Genomic DNA, 20,856 nt, shown 5'->3' on the forward strand with positions numbered 1-20,856 from the left:
GGAGTTTGATTATTTCCTGCTGTCTAGTACTCTTGGTGTATTTGGATTTTTATTGGTTCTGAGATTTCAGGTGTTCGGACAAACTGCGAGTGTATCATAGCTCCTGTTTCTTTGTGGAGGCTCTCAGAGCTATGAGTTTTCCTCTTAGCATTGCTTTTTTGTGTTCCCAATTTATGCATTCATTTTCATTAAATTCTAGAAAGTCTTTAATTTTTTTCTTTATTTCTTCCTTGAACAAGTTCTCATCAAGTAAATCATTCTTATGCTACCATGTATATGTGGGACTTTGGTTGTTCTTGTTGTTATTGAAGACCATTCTTAGTGATTTCATAGTTTGTATGGAATTAATTCAATCTTCTTGCATCTTTTGAGGCCTTTTTTGTGATGGATCATTTTATCAGTTTTGTAGAAGGTACCATGTAGGACTGAGAAGAAAGTGTCAGGAGCCATATCAGGACAAGCTCATAACTAACAGGTGATCATCCTCAGATGGACAGCATTGGATTATTTTATAATCCACAACTGGTTTGCCTTTATTAAGCAAGGCTGTAAGAGATTCATTTTTGGAAAGTTTCCTGCTATTGAAATGCTATTCGTGTTATTATTATTATTAGACATATATAACAATCATTGAGTAATTGCACACCCCTTTGGGACAGATCTCTGCAGGCCTACGAAGTTGCACTGTCCCGTAGTGATGCTATTCATACAAATAGATGAATTCTTTAGTCTTAATAATGATCCTACACTAATTCCTAAAATTATATGAATGGTTATTAAGTTCTTTTATAGTGGAACTAAACAAGTCTCTTTCTAATAGTCAGAATTCCAGTGACAACTCCAGTCTCCCAGGTGTCACCAGTTAATTATTCTGAGACAGTAAACAGACTTTCTCCTACTCAGAACACATTCCAAGAAGTTGCAAAACAGTCATCAAGTGTCATAAACGATTTGTTACAGGTGCAAGGACAGGGGATAAGATATTGACTGTGTTTATCTGTAAATAACTTCACTAACAACTATGGTTTTCGACCTTCAGTAAACCTGTAGAGCTGACACTGGTGATGAATGTTTAGCCAGATAATTACTCCTGATGGATATCCATGTAAACATTCTCGGTTGTAAACTTGTATTTCTATTTATGCTTTGATCTTTCATATGAACTTGTGGTGAACATTGTAACAAATGATCATGTATTCTGAAAGATTTTTAGGTGCTGAGGACAAAGAGAAGACACACAGAAGGACTGAGACAGAAGGTCTGAACTGGAAGGACAGAGACAGATGGACAGAGCTGGAGAGGGGATGACCTGAAAAGCCCGGTTTGAGATAAGGAGAACAAAGGTAAGTAGAACTAAGACAAAAAGATCTGGGCTGAGAAGTAATGTAGAGAGGAATAACTTAAGTAACATAAGATAGCAATCTAGAGAATGCAGGTGAAAAGAGGACAAAAGAAGAAGCTGGAAAGAAGAGAAGGTGCAGGCAGGTTTCTCCTTATCTTGGGACAGATAAGATCATTTCTTAATAGCAATGCAAAATTAGTCTTGTTAAAAGGAACAGGCCTTTTCTTTTACAAACTTGGGTTTAAATCACTTAGCATTAAAAGGGTAGAAGCGATTTCTTTCTCCCTGTAATAAAGATAGGAGTTCATCTTTCTGTACTGGTCCTTTGTCTTTTGCTCCATATGCATATGTAAGTATTGATGTCTGTGTAAGTATGTAATTATGAGAATGTATGCATGTGTGTGTGTGTGTGTGTGTGTGTTTGTGTAAGAATGTAATTGTGACTCTGCTCCCAGACCCCATGAGAGAGAGACCCAACCGCCTGGTCAGGTGGGCACTCCTGAGACTGCAGAGCGGAAGAGACCACCTGCCCACCCATGCCCACATCCCTGGCCCAAGAGGAAACTGTATAAGGCCTCTGAGCTCCCGTGAGGGAGGGCCCAGGAGCGGCAGGACCCCTGCCTGAGACACCGCCGGACCCTGAAGGATACAGACTGGATAAACAGTTCTCTGCACCCAAAACCCGTTGGAGGGAGAGCTAAGCCTTCAGAGAGGCAGACACGCCTGGGAAACCATAAAACACTGCTCTCTGCACATACATCTCGGAAGCCAGAGGAAAAAACCAAAGGCCATATGGAACCCTGATGCACTGAAGCTCCCGGAAAGGGTCGCGCAGATCTTCCTGGTTGCTGCTGCCACAGAGAGCCCATGGGCAGCACCCCGTGAGCGAAATTGAGCCTCAGGACCACAGGTAAGACCAATTTTCTGCTGCAAATGACCTGCCTGGTAAACTCAAGACACAGGCCCACAGGAACAGCTGAAGACCTGTAGAGAGGAAAAACTACACGCCCGAAAGTAGAACACTCTGTCACCATAACTGACTGAAAGAGAGGAAAACAGATCTACAGCACTCCTGACACACAGGCTTATAGGACAGTCTAGCCACTGTCAGAAATAGCAGAACAAAGTAACACTAGAGATCATCTGATGCCGAGAGGAAAGCGCAGGAACCCAAGCAACAGAAACCAAGACTACATGCCATCATCGGAGTCCAATTCTCCCACCAAAACAAACATGGAAAATCCAAACACACCAGAAAAGCAAGATCTAGTTTCAAAATCATATTTGATCATGATGCTGGAGGACATCAAGAAAGACGTGAAGAACTCCCTTAGAGAAACACAGGAAAACATTAATAAACAAGTAGAAGCCTACAGAAAGGAATCACAAAAATCCCTGAAAGAATTCCAGGAAAACATAAATAAACAAGTAGAAGCCCATAGAGAGGAGTCACAAAAATCCCTGAAAGAGTTCCAGGAAAACACAATCAAACAGTTGAAGGAATTAAAAATGGAAATAGAAGCAATCAAGAAAGAACACATGGAAAAAACCCTGGATATAGAAAACCAAAAGAAGAGACAAGGAGGTGTAGATACAAGCTTCACCAACAGAATACAAGAGATGGAAGAGAGAATGTCAGGAGCAGAAGATTCCATAGAAATCATTGACTCAACTGTCAAAGATAATGTAAAGCGGAAAAAGCTACTGGTCCAAAACATACAGGAAATCCAGAACTCAATGAGAAGATCAAACCTAAGGATAATAGGTATAGAAGAGAGTGAAGACTCCCAGCTCAAAGGACCAGTAAATATCTTCAACAAAATCATAGAAGAAAACTTCCCTAACCTAAAAAAAGAGATACCCATAGGCATACAAGAAGCCTACAGAACTCCAAATAGATTGGACCAGAAAAGAAACACCTCCCGTCACATAATTGTCAAAACACCAAACGCACAAAATAAAGAAAGAATATTAAAAGCAGTAAGGGAAAAATGTCAAGTAACATATAAAGTGAGACCTATGAGAATCACACCAGACTTCTCGCCAGAAACTATGAAGGCCAGAAGATCCTGGACTGATGTTATACAGACCCTAAGAGAACACAAATGCCAGCCCAGATTACTGTATCCAGCAAAACTCTCAATTAACATTGATGGAGAAACCAAGATATTCCATGACAAAACCAAATTTACACAATATCTTTCTACAAATCCACCACTACAAAGGATAATAAATGGTAAAGCCCAACATAAGGAGGCAAGCTATAACCTAGAAGAAGCAAGAAACTCATCGTCTTGGCAACAAAACAAAGAGAATGAAAGCACACAAACATAACCTCACATCAAATATGAATATAACGGGAAGCAATAAGCACTATTCCTTAATATCTCTCAATATCAATGGCCTCAACTCCCCAATAAAAAGACATAGATTAACAAACTGGATACGCAACGAGGACCCTGCATTCTGCTGCCTACAGGAAACACACCTCAGAGACAAACACAGACACTACCTCAGAGTGAAAGGCTGGAAAACAACTTTCCAAGCAAATGGTCAGAATAAGCAAGCTGGAGTAGCCATTCTAATATCAAATAAAATCAATTTCCAACTAAAAGTCATCAAAAAAGATAAGGAAGGACACTTCATATTCATCAAAGGAAAAATCAACCAAGATGAACTCTCAATCCTAAATATCTATGCCCCAAATACAAGGGCACCTACATATGTAAAAGAAACCTTACTAAAGCTCAAAACACACATTGCACCTCACACAATAATAGTGGGAGATTTCAACACCCCACTCTCATCAATGGACAGATCATGGAAACAGAAATTAAACAGTGATGTAGACAGACTAAGAGAAGTCATGAGCCAAATGGACTTAACGGATATTTATAGAACATTCTATCCTACAGCAAAAGGATATACCTTCTTCTCAGCTCCTCATGGTACTTTCTCCAAAATTGACCATATAATTGGTCAAAAAACGGGCCTCAACAGGTACAGAAAGATAGAAATAATCCCATGCGTGCTATCGGACCACCACGGCCTAAAACTGGTCTTCAATAACAATAAGGGAAGAATGCCCACATATACGTGGAAATTGAACAATGCTCTACTCAATGATAACCTGGTCAAGGAAGAAATAAAGAAAGAAATTAAAAACTTTTTAGAATTTAATGAAAATGAAGATACAACATACTCAAACTTATGGGACACAATGAAAGCTGTGCTAAGAGGAAAACTCATAGCGCTCAGTGCCTGCAGAAAGAAACAGGAAAGAGCATATGTCAGCAGCTTGACAGCACACCTAAAAGCTCTAGAACAAAAAGAAGCAAATACACCCAGGAGGAGTAGAAGGCAGGAAACAATCAAACTCAGAGCTGAAATCAACCAAGTAGAAACAAAAAGGACCATAGAAAGAATCAACAGAACCAAAAGTTGGTTCTTTGAGAAAATCAACAAGATAGATAAACCCTTAGCCAGACTAACGAGAGGACACAGAGAGTGTGTCCAAATTAACAAAATCAGAAATGAAAAGGGAGACATAACTACAGATTCGGAGGAAATTCAAAAAATCATCAGATCTTACTATAAAAACCTATATTCAACAAAATTTGAAAATCTTCAGGAAATGGACAATTTCCTAGACAGATACCAGGTATCGAAGTTAAATCAGGAACAGATAAACCAGTTAAACAACCCCATAACTCCTAAGGAAATAGAAGCAGTCATTAAAGGTCTCCCAACCAAAAAGAGCCCAGGTCCAGACGGGTTTAGTGCAGAATTCTATCAAACCTTCATAGAAGACCTCATACCAATATTATCCAAAATATTCCACAAAATTGAAACAGATGGAGCCCTACCGAATTCCTTCTATGAAGCCACAATTACTCTTATACCTAAACCACACAAAGACACAACAAAGAAAGAGAACTTCAGACCAATTTCCGTTATGAATATCGACGCAAAAATACTCAATAAAATTCTGGCAAACCGAATTCAAGAGCACATCAAAACAATCATCCACCATGATCAAGTAGGCTTCATCCCAGGCATGCAGGGATGGTTTAATATATGGAAAACCGTCAACGTGATCCATTATATAAACAAACTGAAAGAACAGAACCACATGATCATTTCATTAGATGCTGAGAAAGCATTTGACAAAATTCAACACCCCTTCATGATAAAAGTCCTGGAAAGAATAGGAATTCAAGGCCCATACCTAAACATAGTAAAAGCCATATACAGCAAACCAGTTGCTAACATTAAACTAAATGGAGAGAAACTTGAAGCAATCCCACTAAAATCAGGGACTAGACAAGGCTGCCCACTCTCTCCCTACTTATTCAATATAGTTCTTGAAGTTCTAGCCAGAGCAATCAGACAACAAAAGGAGATCAAAGGGATACAGATCGGAAAAGAAGAGGTCAAAATATCACTATTTGCAGATGACATGATAGTATATTTAAGTGATCCCAAAAGTTCCACCAGAGAACTACTAAAGCTGATAAACAACTTCAGCAAAGTGGCTGGGTATAAAATTAACTCAAATAAATCAGTTGCCTTCCTCTATACAAAAGAGAAACAAGCCGAGAAAGAAATTAGGGAAACGACACCCTTCATAATAGACCCAAATAATATAAAGTACCTCGGTGTGACTATAACCAAGCAAGTAAAAGATCTGTACAATAAGAACTTCAAGACACTGAGGAAAGAAATTGAAGAAGACCTCAGAAGATGGAAAGATCTCCCATGCTCATGGATTGGCAGGATTAATATGGTAAAAATGGCCATTTTACCAAAAGCAATCTACAGATTCAATACAATCCCCATCAAAATACCAATCCAATTCTTCAAAGAATTAGACAGAACAATTTGCAAATTCATCTGGAATAACAAAAAACCCAGGATAGCTAAAGCTATCCTCAACAATAAAAGGACTTCAGGGGGAATCACTATCCCTGAACTCAAGCAGTATTACAGAGCAATAGTGATAAAAACTGCATGGTATTGGTACAGAGACAGACAGATAGACCAATGGAATAGAATTGAAGACCCAGAAAGGAACCCACACACCTATGGTCACTTGATTTTTGACAAAGGAGCCAAAAGATCAAATGGAAAAAAGATAGCATTTTCATCAAATGGTGCTGGATCAACTGGAGGGCAACATGTAGAAGAATGCAGATTGATCCATGCTTATCACCCTGTACAAAGCTTAAGTCCAAGTGGATCAAGGACCTCCACATCAAAGCAGACACACTCAAACTAATAGAAGAAAAACTAGGGAAACCTCTGGAACACATGGGCACTGGAAAAAATTTCCTGAACAAAACACCAATGGCTTATGCTCCAAGATCAAGAATCGACAAATGGGATCTCATAAAACTGCAAAGCTTCTGTAAGGCAAAGGACACTGTGGTTAGGACAAAACGGCAACCAACAGATTGGGAAAAGATCTTTACCAATCCTACAATAGATAGAGGCCTTATATCCAAAATATACAAAGAACTCAAGAAGTTAGACCGCAGGGAAACAAATAACCCTATTAAAAATGGGGTTCAGAGTTAAACAAAGAATTCACAGCGGAGGAATGCCGAATGGCTGAGAAACACCTAAAGAAATGTTCAACATCTTTAGTCATAAGGGAAATGCAAATCAAACAACCCTGAGATTTCACCTCACACCAGTGAGAATGGCTAAGATCAAAAACTCAGGTGACAGCAGATGCTGGCGAGGATGTGGAGAAAGAGGAACACTCCTCCATTATTGGTGGGATTGCAGACTGGTAAAACCATTCTGGAAATCAGTCTGGAGGTTCCTCAGAAAATTGGACATTGAACTGCCTGAGGATCCAGCTATACCTCTCTTGGGCATATACCCAAAAGATGCCTCAACATATAAAAGAGACACGTGCTCCACTATGTTCATCGCAGCCTTATTTATAATAGCCAGAAAATGGAAAGAACCCAGATGCCCTTCAACAGAGGAATGGATACAGAAAATGTGGTACATCTACACAATGGAATATTACTCAGCTATCAAAAACAACGAGTTTATGAAATTCGTAGGCAAATGGTTGGAACTGGAAAATATCATCCTGAGTGAGCTAAACCAATCACAGAAAGACATACATGGTATGCACTCATTGATAAGTGGCTATTAGCCCAAATGCTTGAATTACCCTAGATCCCTAGAACAAATGAAACTCAAGACGGATGATCAAAATGTGAATGCTTCACTCCTTCTTTAAATGAGGAAAAAGAATACCCTTGGCAGGGAAGGGAGAGACAAAGATTAAAACAGAGACTTAAGGAAAACCCATTTAGAGCCTGCCCCACATGTGGCCCATACATATACAGCCACCCAATTAGACAAGATGGATGAAGCAAAGAAGTGCAGACCGACAGGAGCCGGATGTAGATCGCTCCTGAGAGACACAGCCAGAATACAGCAAATACAGAGGCGAATGCCATCAGCAAACCACTGAACTGAGAATAGGTCCTCCATTGAAGGAATCAGAGAAAGAACTGGAAGAGCTTGAAGGGGCTCGAGACCCCAAAAGTACAACAATGTCAAGCAACCAGAGCTTCCAGGGACTAAGCCACTACCTAAAGACTATACATGGACTGACCCTAGACTCTGACCCCATAGGTAGCAATGAATATCCTAGTAAGAGCACCAGTGGAAGGGGAAGCCCTGGGTCCTGCTAAGACTCAACCCCCAGTGAACTAGACTATGGGAGGAGGGCGGCAAAGGGGGGAGGGTAGGGAGGGGGGCACCCATAAGGAAGGGGACGGGGGGAGGGGGACTTTTGCCCGGAAACCGCGAAAGGGAATAACACTTGAAATGTATATAAGAAATACTCAAGTTAATAAAAAAAAAGAAAGAAAAGTAGGGAAATAAATACCACAAAACAAATAAACAAACAAACAAAAAAAATAAAGAAAATCAATGCCAACGAAACAGAGTCTTCTGGTACTATATGGATATTGAAAGATTGTACATGGATAGCCCTATGGCTCGAACTGCATATGTAGCAGAGACTGGTTTTGTTCGGCCCCAATGGAAGGAGATGCCCTTGGTCTAAATGAGGTTTTATTACCAATTCAAGGGAATGTCAAAATGCAGTAAGAGTGATTATACAAAAAAGGTAGGGGGACCGGTTAGGGATCTTATGGGCAGGAAACAGGGAAAGGCAAAAATATTTGAAATGTAAATATGGACAAATCAAATTAATAAAGCAAAAAAATGCTAAAAAATAAAAAAAGTAAATAAGTTAAAGATAAGAAAACTGCCATTTAAACACATATTGACTGAGAAATCTAAGGGGTCACGATCAGGAGTCAGAGAAATATTATTGAAAAACTGATATGATGAACTAGAAACATGTCTCACTCCCAAATACCAGTATCAGACACAAACTGAACTAAGGTTATCCAAATAATCGAGGAGTTTATTCTGAGTAAGGACATAATATTTGTCTTTCACTTCTTCCTTAGGACTTTTTTCTTTTGGGCAAAAAAATAAAAGCCATGAGCTCTAAGGAAAAGGACAGCCCCCTTCCCAACAAATGGCTTTTGTTATAAAGATATTAATGATATAAACTCCCTGACTTACAGGAATCACTAGAAGCAGGGAAGTCCAGATTCTTCTGACCGAGTCTGAACACCTGATCCCATATGTGGAAGGCTCAGATCAATTCTATCTCTTCAACTTACCTACTCAACTCCTACCAAAGACTCAGTGAAATTTTCCAGGGTCGACATATTTCTTCATTTTTTTTCTACCAAGACAGAAGGCCATCTTTGTTCTCCCCATCGCTGAGCTCTTCACCCTCTTTGTTCTCATTCCCAAATTGCTGTTTGCTCTGAACTAGAGGCCAATTAGTTAACCCTATAGGTATTGAAAGAATATCTGAGTGGTATTTGCAGACACAACAAAACTTGTGACATCACAGGAGAAGGTAGGGCTCTCCAGGACACAAGTGATTTTTCAGGGAGGGCCTAATTATGATGTAACTGAGAATTGCCATGGCCTACTGCTGAGCAGCTTTCCTTACATTGCCAAGATTAGAGGGTGTCTTTTCCAGGAGTGTGTCGTTTGAAACAGTGGAAATCTTTACATACTCCATCTCCATAAAGAAAGAGACCTCTCTTTGCATCATTAGTGGTTACATGCTCTGAATGGTGAAAATTAGTTAGGGGCTTGGCATGGGTAGAAAAGAACTAGGAACTTGGAGTGGAGGAGAATCTTCTGGATAATAATTTTATTCACTGGACCATTCCTGTGAAAGACAATTCAATTTCCTAGGGGTTTTCTGTTTCTCAAAGGGCAGTATTCTCCCAACAGACCTTTAATTGAAAGAATATTGTATTACATTTTCTTACTGTACATTCCTTGATAGTGGACTTTACATATATTCCTGAATGTGTATTCAAAAATTCTGTTTTCCAGTTCAATTTTTTGCAATGATTTTGGCTTCAAAGAAGGCCCAGCTTTAGAGTGAATATAAGTTTAAAATTGTGTATCTACTTCAAATGATAAACTCCCAAATCCTCATTTTATCCAAAATTTTTCAGACATCAGTAAAGCAAAGGACAACATGGACTACAGAATGTGGTTCTGAAGTCCCATTAGATATCAGTTCTCAAAAATGTATCTTCCTGTGTTCCCATGGCCAGACTTGAGGGTTTTGGATGTTCTACCATGATCTTACTTCAGGCCAAACATAAGATACAGGAGGATGTACAGGGAGAGGAATGGCTTGAGGTCCAGTGAAACCTCAAGTTCAATAGGTTCATAAGAACAGGAGGTAGTCTATTTGGCATTGTCATTTGTGGATTCTACATTCTTGACAAAGTTATGCAGAATCCATGTTAACATTCCACCTACCCTCATAGTTGTAGGAGAAACCAAAAGTGTGTTTGTGTATATGTATATGTATATGTATATATATATATATATATATATATATATATATATATATATGCCACCAAAAATAGAGAAGATTAATGAAGCTAAGAAGTGCATTCTGCCAGGAACCAGATGTAGATATTTCCTGAAAGACATATCTAGAGCCGGTCAACTATATACAAGAATGCTAGTGGCAAACAGTGTACTGAAAACAGACCTCTTGTTGGAAGATTTTGAAAAAGGATTACAAGAGCTGAAGGTGCTTTCAACACCATGAAAACAACAATGCCAAAAAACTAGATCTTTCTGGTACTAGACCAATATTCAAAGAATGTGCATTGACAGATCTATGGTTACAACTGCATATGTGGCTGAGGATGGCCTTGTTGTGCACCAATGGAAGGAGAAGCCCTTGGTCCTCCCTAGGATTCTCTCCTAGTTCAAGGGCATGCCAAGTGGACTTAAGGGGGATTAAAGGAAGGACTTAAGGGGGATTAGGGGAAGGGAACAGGTAGGGATCTTATGGGCAGGAAACTGGGAAAGGGAAAAAACATTTTAAATGTAAATATAGAAACATCCAGTTAAAAAAGCAATAAAATTTGCTAAAAAATAAAAAAAAATGGAAGAAATTGAAGAAAAGAGAACTGCCAGATAATCACATCCATTAACTCGGAAATCTAGAGGATCACTATCAGGGAAGGGTAGTAGAGTAATACTAGTGAAAGACTGAGATGGTGAAGTCTCAACTAGAAGCACTTCTCTCTCCCAGATATCAGTGTCAGACACAAACTGTACTATAGGAATCCAAAGCATGGAGCACTTTATACCGAGCTTAGGACACAATGCTTATATTTCCATTATTCCTTAGGACATTTTCTTCTGGGCAAAAAGAACAAAAGCCATGAGTTCTCAAGAAAACTATTGTACCCTTCCCAACACTCAGATTTGGGATAAACAAGTTAATGTTATAAACTCTCTGACATCCAGGAACCATAACAAGCAGGGAAGTCCAGCTGCTGAGAGGCTCCCAGCTCCTGATTCCCATATGAGGAAGGCTCTGATCAATGTTATCTTTTCATCAAACCAACTAAACCCTACACAAGATTCACTGAGCTTTACCATGGACAAGATATTTCTTCATTTTTTTTATACCAAGGTAGAAGGCCAGCTTCTTCTCCCCATCTCTGATATCTTCATCCTCTTTCTTCTCCCTCCCAAATGGCTGTTTGCTCTGAATCAAAGGCCATTTAGTAAACCCTAGAGGTAATGAATGAATATCTGAGAGGCAGTTGCTTTCACGACAACACCTGTAACATCACAGAAGAAGCTAGAGCCCTCCAGGATACAAGAGATTTTTCCAGGAGGTCCTAATGATGATGTCACTGAGACCTGCCATGGCTTACCTGCAAAACATCTTGAGCAGGTATGTTGACTGAAGGCAGCCGAAAAAAAAATACTAAATGTATGACATCGCAGTTGTGATGATCATTCATTAATTAGACCATAGAGATGTCTTATTCAGGGGAATGTATGGATGGTAAAGCAGTAAATGGCCCTGAATTAAGAACCAGATGCCTGGTAAAGTTTCACGTTATTCACCCCCATGTTGTATGGGCCCTGAGCGAGAAGAGGGGGACTAGTGGGCAGGTTGTTGATTTTGCAGAGAATGGTAGAAATAGAAACCAATTGGGGTAGGTAATAGTATTATTGAAGACAAAGGTTTATGACTTTTATGGTGTATGTCTGATAACACAAATATGTCCATAAATCATTATTTTAATGTATTTGAGAATATTCATGTTAATATGCAATGAAGTTAAAGTTGGGTTTTATGTCTTAATTCATTAATTTAAATTACATTTTTATATGATAGGGGAATATATATTAATGTATGATATACATTAATTTTGTAATGTTCTAGATTATTTAATGTACAATATAAACCTGACGTCTGTCTTTGACATATCCTGCCATGCCGTTCAATGTAGGTAGTTATAATATACATTGTTACTGGCAATTCATAGAGTTCTGTGGACCCAAGACAGGTAGCCTGGTCAAGCTGAATTACCAGAAAACTGCCAATTGTTTCTGAAAGAATGATCTTTCCTTCTCCTGTTCACTACCAACCTGTGATTCAAGGTAGCCATTTGATTCTTTTGCATGCTCACATCTTATTTATACTGTGAAGTCTCAGGTAGCAGGTCAGTATGATCATGGGTTTTAGGGACACTTGTTGGGAATCCAGGTCAGTGATCTTGTTACCTTTAGTCACAAGGCAGACATCTCTTTGATGTCCATAGTAGTAAGCCTAGCAGATCATAGGGGAATCCAAATATTCTCTTGGAGAGCCAAGACCTTCTCTAAATTCTTAATGTCCTTTACTCAGCAAAAAGGACAATTTTGTCTCTGTATTATAAAAGACATGTGGAGTATCCAAAGCATAATGTCTGTGGATGTACAAGATGACAGGTTTCCCCTTTCCTTATTTGACATCCTGAGTCAGAGTGATAAATCAGTTCTCTTCTCTGGGCCTAGGTACCTGGCCCTAAGGCTTCCGTGAAATAATTTCAATAACAGTAACTATTGAAGCTACTCGATACCTTGCTCAATGTTTAATGAAAATACTACCAACTGTGCTGACTATTGCATTAGAGTCTTTCTTGGGATGGGGTTTTGCAGTAATCCATTAGGTCTGTCTAGATAAATTGGACCATTGTTGTTACCTTGGACAGTCAGTGATGAGCATCTGTGGGTCTACACCACACAACAGGGTAACAGGATTTATGTCAAGTGGGTCTTCTTAACTACACTCCAGGATGGTGCAGGAATAGTATCTGTAAGTGTGCAACAGGGACATATAGAAGCCAGGGTCTCATGAATACACTTGGGAGAAAATAGGGAGGCAAATTTTAAAACAGGGGCAGAAGGAACACCCATTCAGTGCCTGCCCCACATGTGGCCCATATATATACAGCCACCAAACTAGATAAGATGGATGAAGCAGCAAAGAAGTGCAGACTGACAGGAACTGGATATAGATCTCTCCTGAGAGACACAGCCAGAATACAGGAAATGCATAGGTGACTGCCAGCAGCAAACCACTGAACTGAAAACGGGGCCCCAGTTGAAGGAATCAGAGAAAGCACTGAAAGAGCTGGAATGGGCTCAAAACCCCATATGAACAACAATGCCAAACAACTAGAGCTCCCAGGGACTAAGCCAATACCTAAAGACTATACTTGGACTGACCCTGGCTTCAAACTCATAGGTACAATGAATAGCCTAGTAAGAGCACCAGTGGAAGGGAAAGCCCTTGATCCTGCCAAGACTGAACCCCCAGTGAATGTTAATTTTGGGGGGAGGGTGGTAATTGGGGGTAGGTTGGCAAGGGGAACACAAATATAGAAAGGGAGGGGGAGGGGTTGGGGGATGTTAGCCCGGATACCAGGAAGGGGAATAGCAATCGAAATGTAAATAAGAAATAATCAAGTTAATATAGATGAGAAAAATAATAGAAGCCAGATTGTGGTGTTCCTTGTAGAAAGGCTTCAACTCTCTTGTCTGATAGGAGTATAAAATGCTGACACAGAATTAACTACCTTGCTTCTTTCACAGAAGAGGGGCAGCTAATATAGCCTTTAGACAAGTGATCATTCCTGAGGCTACAAGGTCCAGTTGTTTAGAGAGATGCACACAAGGTGTTTTCACGGCCCTAAAATGTTCATGTAAATCCTTCATGCAGTGTCTTTTCATGTGTTTCGTGAAAAAAAAAAGATGGAAACATTCTGAGGAACCTTGAAATTCTAGGAGTTAAACCACAATGAACTATCAAGTATCAAACTCCATACCATCTGTCTCCATGCAGATTAGGTTCTAGTATCCCCATGTGTTCTGGGGTATCTAGGATTTGCTGTTTCTCCAAAACCCTGGTATCCAGGCAGAGCAATACCCACACACACAAATAATCTCTCAAACCTGTCTAGTACCTCCGGAGTTGAGAACAGTGGGATTACATCAACCATTCTATGATACAGGTTCCTTTTGCCTCCCCCAGATTTTTGCCAATATTGTTGTCCTCCTAATATAGAAATGTGAACATTCCTAGCTCACCCTTGCTAGCTAAGTGATTATAACTCTTGGACCAGTGCCTCAGTGTCCCTTGTTCAATTATTTTGAGCTTCAGGAGAGAGGAGGAGGTTATCTCTCTGTTGTAAGGGTGTCAACATGTGAAACTTCTGAGGCCATCAACAGACAGGACTGAAGAATTTTGAAATCCATGAAAGAATAGGGTCTAAGGTATTTGCCCACTTTAACTCATTCTGAAATGGTCATTCAAATGTTAATTTTATCTCCTTTGCAAAAAGCACCTGAAGAATACATCTTCCAAGAACAAGAAAATCTACATACTTTACTGGAGATTCAGACTTCTGAGTGTATATGAGATCGGAACTATGGGGTTGGTAGTCTCTACCCTCTATTGCCAGTCCCTCATATCTTGGATAGTTCATATGATAAATAGCCCAGTTTCTTCTCAAGTAATGACAACAACTCCAGTGAGACTGTGAGGATATCAGGATGCCCATCTCTTTCAGTTGGTAATATAGACTGTATCTCTCCCTTTGCTTCCAGAGTGTGCATTATTTAATCTACATATGCACAAATGATCTGGTTAGTTGAATAATTATGGGATTATGTTTTAGGGACAGGTCTGGGAAGATAGATTATCCCAATATACCTAGGATTCTTCACTACTAATCTGAAACTACAAGTGTGAGTTTTAGTCCAACTATCTTTTTAATACGGTTCAGGACTTTCACAAAGAAGATATTCTTTTGGTAAACAGAAAAAAGGTTAACTTTGTTAGTATATGTAAGTCGAACTGTGTCTAATTTTTCAAAAAGATGATGGTTGCTTTCTATTTATGCAAGAGGCCTCTTGCCAGAAGGAAACAGGAAGAAGGGGGGCAATGAGACATGATTAATAACAGGTGAGTTATTATCCCCTTGCCTATGTCAATGGCATGTTTGCTGCTTCAGAGACATTAAGGGAGTTTTCCTTTTGCTACCGTGAATGGTACCTTTTGATCAGGGAATTGTCACAGTACATTATTGAAGACTGAATATGTAGATCCAGTGACCATTATGAAATCAATTGCTTTGTCACAATTTTAGGTTTTACTATAGATTCTTGGAGTACAGTAGCCTGGGTGCCATCACTGTCCTAACTGTAGGACTTTCTGTACCTTTTACTTCCAATTACAGCACTTATTTTCCAATGTTCACTTTATTTTCAAGAGGTATATTGGTCTTTCTCCATGGGTTGCTTGCTCTCTTCTAGCCCTTTTCATGTTTGTTTTAACGGACTTTATTATTATTCAGATTTACACTTCCGCTTACCGCTGATGGCTTTCTTCTTCTTCTTTTTTTTTTTTTTTTTTGAGTACATTTAGTTTATTGTAAAAAGTGATGGAGGGGGAGAAAATAAATGATATGAAATATTCATAATATTAACATATACATGTTCTATTATTATTTCACTTTTGGTACATCCACATTGTTTATGTTGTCTACAATGACAACAAAGAAGCAAATTCACAAATCTGATAGCATTAGATATCAGCATTCAGCTTTCATATTCTACATGATCTTTGAAGAATCTGCTCCCATGCTCCTCAAAATCATTTTGTTCACTCCAGTCCCCTGAATGATGAGATCATTCATGGCAATTGTAACAACAGAAGAGTGAGACAAGAAGGAAAAAAATGCATGACCCCTGTGTTATCCCTTACATCATTGTCCTGGACTCAACAACCTATCACATCCTTCAGCATTTACCATCCATATCAAGTCACACAACTACATTTGAAAGCTGAGGCTATACTTCCCATGTATAAGCAATGATGGCATATGACACAGCCCATCCTTCCATGTGAAAAACATGCAGGTTTACTCCTTTTCTGCATAAAATCACACTCAACAGTTCTTTCCTTAGCTTTTATTTGCCTATGAATTCTTGCTAGGAAAAGACATTAAACTACCACATTCAGCATGCTCCTTTGAGAATTTTGTCTTCCTCTGCAGAATGTTTAAGAAACCTTTTCTATCTTAAAAGTTTGGTCAATAAAATTGCCATTATTCCTTTCATTAAAAATCCCAGTCACCTATTCTTATTATTGTTTATTGCTATTTTTACTATTTTTATTAATACTTATTAGTATATACTTTACAAGTAAGTCCTACCAAGCTCTTGAAGACTTTTATCCTAACAAGACTTAAAGCTATATGTTATACAACAAGCCATTCCAGGACTTAGCACCTTAAACTACTGAACACTTTCTGACAGCCTCGGGTACAAAGCAGGACAACAACTGTAATGTCTCTACCCCCGTTAGCTTCATCTGTTCTGAGGTCTGTTGCTAAAAGCAATCGGAAGGTCAGACAGGATGCAAGCAGAAGAAAAATAAACTTATTTATTTGACAAAGGAGATTCAGTGACAGTTATCAAAATAAAAACAAAGAAAAACCTGCTTATTTGGCTTCCCAACATAGAGTGGATGGAAAAAAATGCCTTTTAAAAAATATCATATATGTTTTTAACTTCTTTTTTTTAGCATGCCATTTCTTTTCTTTTCTTTTTTTTTATTAACTTGAGTATTTCTTATTTACATTTCCAGTGTTATTCCCTTTCCTGGTTTCCGGGCCAACATTCACCTAACTCCTCCCCTCCCCTTCTATATGGGTGTTCCACTCTCCATCCTCACCCCATTGCCGCCCTCCCCACAACAATCATATTCACTGGGGGTTCAGTCTTAGCAGGACCCAGGGCTTCCCCTTCCACTGGTGCTCTTACTAGGATATTCATTGCTACCTATGGGGTCAGAGTCCAGGGTCAGTCCATGTATAGTCTTTAGGTAGTGGCTTAGTCCCTGGAAGCTCTGGTTGCTTGGCATTGTTGTACTTTTGGGGTCTCGAGCCCCTTCAAGCTCTTCCAGTTCTTTCTCTGATTCCTTCAACGGGTATCCTATTCTCAGTTCAGTGGTTTGCTGCTGACATTCTCCTCTGTATTTGCTGTATTCTGGCTGTGTCTCTCAGGAGCGATCTACATCCGCCTCCTGTCGGCCTGCACTTCTTTGCTTCATCCATCTTGTATAATTGGGTAGCTGTATATGTAAGGGCCACATGTAGGGCAGGCTCTGAATGGGTGTTCCTCCTGTGTCTGTTTTAATCTTTTCCTCTCTATTCCCTGCCAAGGGTATTCTTATTCACCTTTTAAAGAAGGAGTGTAGCATTCGCATTTTGATCATCCATCTTGTGTTCCATGTGTTCTATGCATCTAGGGTAATTCAAGCAGTTTTGCTAATAGCCACTTATCATGTGCATGCCATGTGTGTTTTTATGTGATTCGGTTACCTCACTCAGGATGATGTTTTCAAGCTCCAACCATTTGTCTATGAATTTCATAAAGGCATTGTTTTTGACATCTGAGTAATACTCCATTGAGTAAATGTACCACATTTTCTGTATCCATTCCTCTGTTGAAGGGCATCTGGGTTCTCTCCAGCTTCTGGCTATTATAAATAAGGGGGTGATGAACATAGTGGAGCACGTGTCTTTTTTATATGTTGGGGCATCTTTTGGGTATATGCCGAAGAGTGGTACAGCTGGATCCTCAGGTAGTTCAATGTGAAATTTTCCTAGGAATCTCCAGACTGATTTCCAGAATGGTTGTACCAGTTTGCACTCCCACCAATAGTGGAGGAGTGTTCCTCTTTCTCCACATCCTCGCCAGCATCTATTTTTACCTGAGTTTTTGATCTTAGCTATTCTCACTGGTGTGAGGTGAAATCTCAGGGTTGTTTTGATTTGCATTTCCCTTATGACTTAAGATGTTGAACATTTCTTTAGGTGTTTCTCAGCCATTCGGCATTCCTCAGCTGTGAATTCTTTGTTTAGTTCTGAACCCCATTTTTTAATAGGGTTATTTGTCTAACTTCTTGGGTTTTTTGCATCTTTTTAATATAAGCCCTCTATCTGTTGTTGGATTGGTAAATATCTTTTCCCAATCTCTTGGTTGCCATTTTATCCTAACCACAGTGTCCTTTCCCTTCCAGAAGCTTTGCAGTTTTATGAGACCCCATTTGTCAATTCTTGATCTTAGAGCATAAACCATTGGTGTTTTGTTCAGGAAATTTTTTCCAGTGCCCATGTGTTTGAGATGCTGGCCTAGTTTTTCTTCTATTAGTTTGACTGTATCTGGTTTGATTTGGAGGTCCTTAATCCACTTGGACTTAAGCGTTGCACACGGTGATAAGCATGGAACGATTTGCACTCTTCTACATGCTGACCTCCAGTTGAACCAGCACCATTTCCTGAAAATGCTCTTTTTTCCATTGAATGGTTTTGGCTCCTTTGTCAAAAGTAAAGTGCCCATAGGTGTGTGGGTTCATTTCTGGGAGCTGCCTTATGTATAATACCCAAGAGCTAGAAGAATCCGTAATGGCATTCATCAGAGGAATGAATACAGAAAATGTAGTACATCTAAACAATTGTGTACTACTCAACTCTTAAAACCAATTATCTCAAGAAAGCCAAAGACAAATGGGATGATCTAGAAGATATCATAATGATTGAGGTTACCCAATCACAAAATGGTATGAAATCACACATTTTATGAAATCACCAAAAGTGGATATTGGCACAAAAGCTAAAATTACCAAAGATGCAGTTCACAGACAACTGGAAGCTCAATAAAATGATACACAAAATGTGCATGCTTTAATCCTTTTCAAAAGGTGGACACAATAATATCTATGAATTTCGAGCAGAGACTGAGGAAATCCCATTCAGAGCAGGCCGTACATGTGGCAAAAATATATACACATCAGTCACCAAAACTAGATAAGATTGATGGAGCTAAGAAGTGCATTGTGCCAGGGACTGTATAGAGATCTTTCCTGTGAGACACAGCTAGAGCATATCAAATAAAGAAGTGAATTCTAGAGGCAAATCAGTGAATTGAAAACGGACAGTAGGGGAGTTATAGAAAAAGAGGAGTGGGGCCGGTTAGGGATCATATGTGCAGGTAATAGGGAAAGGAAATAACATTTCAAATATAGAAATACCCAATTAAAACAGGAATAAAATTTGCTAAAAAAATAAAAAGAAATAAAGAAATTTAAGAAAAGAACACAGCGAAGTATTCACAGCTATTGACTCAGAAATGTAAAAGTCATTTTCATGGAATGATAGTCAGAGTAATACTAATGGAAAGACTGAGATGATGAAGACTCAACTAGAAACACTTCTCTCTCCCAGATATCAGTATCAGACAAAAACTGCACTATAGGCATCCAGAGCATGGTGGAATTTACTCTGAGGCGAGGACTCAATACTTGTCTTTCCCTTCTTCCTTAGGACCATTTTCTTCTTGACAAAAAGAATAAGGCTATGAGATCTCAGCAAAACAACTGTGCCCTGCCCATCACTTGGCTTTGGAATAAAAAAAAATAATGATATAAACTCTTTGACTTCCAGGAATGATATGAACAGGTAAGTCCAGATGCTTCTGAAAGGCTCCCAGCTCCTGATTCCCATATGTGGAAGATTCACATCAAGCCTAACTCTTCAGAGATCCCACTCAATCCCTACTAAGGACTCTGAGCTATCCCAAGGATGATGTACATCTTCCTTTTTTTATACAAAGATAGAAGGCCAGCTTCCTTCTCCACATCACTGAAATCTTTATCCTCTTTGTTCTCCCTCCCATATGGCTGTTTACCGTGAATTAGAGGTCAATTATTAAACCCTAGAGGTACTGCAAGAATATCAGAGAGGCAGTTGCAGCCACAACAACACTTGTGATGTCACAGAAGCAGCTAGGGAGTCCAGGTTACAAGAGATACTTGCAGTAGGGCCAAATCATGATGTCACTGTGAACTGCCATGTCCTACCTGCTAAACAGATTTCCCTACATTGACCAGATTTTGAGTGCCCTTTCCAGGTACGTCTCCTGTGACACAGTGGAAACCTTTACATAGTCCATCATTCTAAAACTGTTGAAATCTCTTTTCTTCATTAGTGGTTACATGCTTTGAATGGGGAAAGTTAGCCATGGGTTTGGCATGTGTATAAACGATTTAAGAAAATGGAGTGCAGGAGATTCTTCTAGATAATAATTTTTCCCAGGTTCATTCCTGTGAAATACATAAAAATTTTGTAGGTTTTCTCTGTTTCCCAAAGGCCAGTATTCTCCCTACAGACCTTTAATTGAATGAATATTCTGTTTCAATTTCTTATTGTACATTCCTTGATAGGGAACTTTATAAATATTCCTGAATGTTTACTCAAAAATTCTGTTTTAAAATTCCATTTTTTGCAATGATTTTGGCCCAATGATAAAGTGAATATAACAGTGTAAATATTGTGTACCTACTTCAAATGATAAACTCCCAAATCCTTATTTTATCCAATAATCACAGACATCAGTAAAGCAAAGGACAATATCAACTCTAGAATGTGGTTCTGTAGTCCCAAAAGATAATCAGTTCTCTAATATCTCCCTTCCTTATTTCCAAGGTTTTGACATGAGGGTTG

The 20,856-nt window shown here is 39.1% G+C and overlaps 1 long non-coding RNA gene across 3 annotated transcripts in view; it reads left to right on the forward strand.

The window, feature by feature from the left end:
* Positions 1-43: 43 nt before the first annotated feature.
* LOC134484706 (uncharacterized) overlaps positions 44-20,856 on the forward strand; it is a 39,192-nt gene continuing 18,379 nt past the window's right edge. Inside the window, exons 1-3 of one of the 3 annotated variants that reach the window (XR_010062390.1) lie at positions 49-1,343; positions 11,507-11,687; positions 19,678-19,812. This is a non-coding gene — a long non-coding RNA (uncharacterized LOC134484706). Of the gene's footprint in view, positions 1,344-11,506; positions 11,688-19,677; positions 19,813-20,856 lie in introns of all 3 variants that reach the window. The other 2 variants (XR_010062388.1, XR_010062389.1) reach the window with 2 other exon arrangements.

This window comes from Rattus norvegicus, assembly GCF_036323735.1.
Source record: "Rattus norvegicus strain BN/NHsdMcwi chromosome Y unlocalized genomic scaffold, GRCr8 chrY_unlocalized_32, whole genome shotgun sequence".
Taxonomy (NCBI): domain Eukaryota; kingdom Metazoa; phylum Chordata; class Mammalia; order Rodentia; family Muridae; genus Rattus; species Rattus norvegicus.